This window comes from Gorilla gorilla, chromosome X, assembly GCF_029281585.2.
Source record: "Gorilla gorilla gorilla isolate KB3781 chromosome X, NHGRI_mGorGor1-v2.1_pri, whole genome shotgun sequence".
NCBI lineage: Eukaryota > Metazoa > Chordata > Mammalia > Primates > Hominidae > Gorilla > Gorilla gorilla.
In genome coordinates this window covers 55,041,078-55,045,969 of record NC_073247.2, presented here as the reverse complement: position 1 = coordinate 55,045,969, position 4,892 = coordinate 55,041,078, and the positions used below count along the sequence as shown (strand labels likewise).

Genomic DNA, 4,892 nt, shown 5'->3' with positions numbered 1-4,892 from the left:
TCCTCACACCTCAGCCTCCTGAGTAGCTGGGACTACAGGCGAGCACCACCACGCCCAGCTAATTTTTTGTATATTTAGTAGAGAAGGGGTTTCACCAGGTTGCCCAGGCTGGTCTCAAACTCCTGGGCTCAAGTGATCTGCCTGCCTCAGCCTCTCAGAGTGCTGGGATTACAGGCATGAGCCACCGTGTCCGGCTGAAAGCTTTTTTTTTTTTTCCAGGCAGATAAAGGCTTGTTTTATTTTAATGGCTGATCTGTGTAATCAAGGAGGCCAGTATGAAAAGACAAAGGAGGAGCTTTTATTTCTTGATCTTTTCCTCCTTGGACAAAGTCTTGATGATCTCCTCCTTCTTGGCCTGGAGGCGCTCTTCATGGTGCTTGTGTTCTTCCTTGGTCTTGGACCTGCGGGCCACAGCCTGGTCAGCCAGGAGCTTCTTGTGGGCCTCGTCTGTCTTCAGCTTGTGGATGTGTTCCGTGAAAATCTGCTTGTTTTTGAACACATTCCCCTTCACCTTCAGGTACAGGTTGGGATACACGTGGCAATCAGTCTTCTTAGATTCAAGGTACCTTCTGAGCAGCCTGCACAGAATCCTCATTCTCCTCATCCACGTGTCCTTCTCTGACATTCAGGCATTGGCTGTACCCTTTTGCTTACCCATGCCCATGTGCCTGCCCTTCCAGCAGGCCAAGGTGTTTTTCTGGCATCGTGCCTGGGAATGGACAGTCACAGGCTTGCAAATGATCAGCCCATCTTTGATCAGCTTCCGGATCTGCTGACTGGAGTTGGCGTTGGCGATTTCATTGGTCTCATTGGGGTCCAACCAGACTTTCTTCTTGCCACAGTGGAGGACACTAGAGATAAGCCTCTTCTGAAGACTGAGTATACTCACGGCTGCGGCCGCAGCAGCACAAGGAAAGAGCTCCCTGAAAGCTTTTTAAACACAGAATTTCAAAAATATACTCTTGATAGGCATGGGAGCAAAACTTCAAGGGTTCCAGGGAAACAGTATGTTGGATTTAATCTTTTGATTGTATTTTGCATATGAAAACGTTGTCAAAATCATTTCTCATAAACAACACAATTTTACAGTATTAAATGTGTTTTAAAAAGTAGGTATTTTGAAAGTCTTTCATGTATACAAGCAAGTGAAGACAAAAGGGCAGGCCTCTATAATTACCTTGAAGTTTTCAAAAACTTCAAGTACTACTAAGTCAGCAGAGTTCAAGAGCTCTGTCGGGTTTTCTTGATTGTGAATTGGTACAGTGATTATCCACTGAAGATGACCAATTTGCCTGCTATTTAAAAAGAATAATCTCTGAGCATTCAAAATCTACTGCAACTCTCTGTTCTGGGAAGAATGTGAGGTTTGCATAGAGGGAGTATGCCAGTGAAGGCTTGAAAATAGGTTCTAAAAGTGCTAAGGGCACAAGTTAGTTTGACTTTAAAAGCACCTTAACATTTTATTACTGAAAGCTTTATATTCTCTTGCCTGTTCAAGGAATTGTACGGACCAGCCCAAGAATTGCCTATTACTGCCAGTTAAAATGTGAGCCCTGGGGTCAGTGTAATTTCTGGAAATAAAGTAAGTTTGAGAAAGAGTACAGTTACTGACCATTATTCTTGGTGCCATGCTTGGTAAACTTCTTCTGTAGAGGGGCAGACAGCACATATTTTAGGTGTTATGGACCGTGCAGTCTCTGTCGTTACTACTCAACTCTGCTGTTTAAATGTTAAAGCAGTCATAGACAAGAGTTGAATGAATGAGCATGGCTGTGCTCCAATAAAACTGTCTACAGAAAGGGCGAGTGGCAAGATTTTGCCACAGAATCCCAGTATACCCACTCATTTCCTGGAGGAAAATTAGAGTCCTTGCAGTGTACCATCACCTCAAGCCATGGAGTACTTGGTGACCTTTGGTGCTCTGGTTCTTTTTGACCTGAGTGGAGTTTTTTCCCACGGGACCCCTGCGATGTCTAAAATGACTTTCCCTGATGACACCCTGGACATACAATTTCCTTAGCTTACATGTCATTTGGATGAGAGTAAGTGCATAGGGAATGTTGCTATGATGTCCTGGGGATCTGCGGAGAGAGTGTCATTTATGACAGAGCATTAGAGGGAGAACAAGAACAACAAAACCAGAGATCTCTGGTGTCATCGTGGTGGATCGTTTGTAAAGATGGCTGCTAACAATCCCGCCCATCCCGCTATGTGCCTCCGGCACTTCCCATCAAGTACTGAGGTCTATTTACCTCCCCTTAAAAATGGGCTGACCTTAGGACTTGTTTTGGCCACGAGAATATGGCAGAAGTGATGAAACCGCCTTTGCAAAATTGACTGAGACAGTGAAATAGATCTGACTTAACCGACTCCATCTTGCTTCTAAGCTCCAAGCAGTCCTTGTTCATTCCTGGGCATAGGCTGAACTAACTTTGGGAGAAGCTTAGTTATAGTTTATAGTTTAAAACAAAGATGATAGGCTGGGCGTGGTGGCTCATGCCTGTAATCCCAGCACTTTGGGAGGCCAAGGCAGGTGAATCACAAGGTCAGGAGTTCAAGACCAGCCTGGCCAAGATGATGAAACCCTGTCTCTACCAAAAAAAAAAATACAAAAAAGTTAGCCAGGTGTGATGGTGGGCACCTGTAATCCCAGCTACTCAGGAGGCTGAGGCAGAAAATTGCTTGAACCCGGGAGGCGGAGATTGCAGTGAGCCGAGGTAGCGCCATTGCACTCCAGCCTGGGCAACAGAGCAAGAGTCTGTCTCAAAAATAAACAAATAAATAAATAAAAATAAAACAAAGACAATAACAGCCCTTTCCCAAAGCAGACCTCCTTCTTGCCTGGGGACTAGATTGCCTTTGTAGGACTAACATTAGCCATAAGATTGGAAATTATGGTTTAGGAGTCATGCAGCTGGGGGCTACAAGATTCTGACCCTCCCTAAACTGCTCCTAAGAGAAGTGCTTGAGATATTTTGCAGACCCTGAACTGGATGGATCAGCTGGCACCACCCAGACTGATAAAGTGGCTCATCTGATCTTGTGGCTCCCACCAAGGAACTGACTCAGCACAAGAAGACAGCTTTGACTCCCTGTGATTTCATCCCTGACCAATCAGCACTCCTAGCTCACCGGCTTCCTTCCACTCACCAAGTTGTCCTTAAAAACTCTGCTCCCCGAATGCTTGGGGAGACTGATTTGAGTAATAATAAAACTCCAGTCTCAGCCGGGTGCGGTGGCTCATGCCTGTAATCCCAGCACTTTGGGAGGCTGAGGTGGGTGGATCATGAGGTCAGGAGTTCGAGACCAGCCTGGCCAACATGGTGAAACCCCGTCTCTACTAAAAATACAAAAATTAGCTGAGCATGGTGGTGTGCACCTGTAATCCCAGCTACTCAGGAGGCTGAGGCGGGAGAATCACTGGAACCCAGGAGGCGGAGGTTACAGTGAGCCGAGATCATGCCATTGCACTCCAGTCTGGACAACAGATAGAGACTCCCTCTCAAAAAAAAAAAAAAAAGAAACAACTCCAGTCTCCCGCACAGCCAGCTGGGCGTGAATTACTCTTTTCTCTATTGCAATCCCCCTGTCTTGATAAATCAGCTCTGTTTAGGCAGCGAGCAAGGTGAGCCCCTTGGGCGGTTACAGTGATGCTGTACCAATTCCAAGCCTAGACCTGAAGAAACTTGGCACCTTCAGCTGTCACCCTCTTAGAAGCCAGCTGTTACATAAAGATGCTTGGGCTAGACATCTGAATGATGCACAACCACGTGGAAGGAGAGAGAGGTCAGATAGAGAAGAGCTCAGGTGTCCAGTCACTACTGCCACCCAGGCTGAGGTGCCAGACATGACCGGGGCCATTTTGGATGTTCCAGCTTTAGTCAAGCTCCCAACTCAGTGTAGCCATATGACTGACCCCAGATAACATCACATGGAGCAGAGACATGTCATCCTTGCCAATCTCTAGCCAAACTACAGAATTGTGAACAAATAAATGGTTGTTTTAAGCCACTAATTTGGGAGATGGTTTGTTATGCAACAATAGTTCCCATGACCCAATAGCAGGGTACCCATATTGGGGATCTTCTGGCTTGAAGGTCTCCTGACACTTGACTTTCTGCCCTTTACAGCATCCATAATTAGCAACTCCTTAATCTGGCCTCCAAGGCTCTCCATTGCCTTGGCTTTTACTTACCTTGCCATCACCATTTCTGCATGCTCCACTGCAGGAAGCTTTCCTTCTAGAGAAGCAGTACAGCATAGATATTAGGAGCAATGACTCTGGAGACAGACTGCCTATCATTAGCTGTGTGACCTTGGTCAAGTTGCTTAACCCATCTGTGCTTACTCTCTTCATATGAAAGGTGAATGATAATAATCCCTACCTCATGCATGGTGGTGGTGAACATTAATATGTTAATATGTGTAAAGCACTTCGAATATTTCCTGGCACTGTGCCATACATGGTTTTGGAAGCCTTCAGTCAGTATATTGCCTCCTGCCAAGTTGGCTTTCTCTGCTCCCCTTTCTTTCTCTGCTTTCCTTCTTTCTCAGCCCACCTGGAGACCCCTCCTGTATGTGGAGGCCCCGATGCAATAGCTTTCATTCGTCTAGGTCTTTCTTCTCTCGTCTCCTGTTTGGGACACTAATCTGACAGTTAGGCTTTGAGATTCTGGAGTCTCCGGATTGTCTGGGGATCCCATTTTGCCTCTTGAAAGCAGAGACTGTTGTCTGAGAGCCGCAACAATTGCCTTCCTGCCCCTGCAGCGCATGCAGATTTTCTTGAAATAAAAAACTGGCCAGGCATGGTGGCTCACGTCTGTAATTCCAGCACTTTGAGGGGCCGAGGTGGGCGGATCACGAGGTCAGGAGTTCGAGACTAGCCTGGCCAA

At 46.3% G+C, this 4,892-nt stretch overlaps 1 pseudogene; it reads right to left on the bottom strand.

The window, feature by feature from the left end:
- Positions 1-298: 298 nt before the first annotated feature.
- Positions 299-4,209, bottom strand: LOC109024655 (large ribosomal subunit protein eL19-like; annotated as a pseudogene).
- Positions 4,210-4,892: the final 683 nt, after the last annotated feature.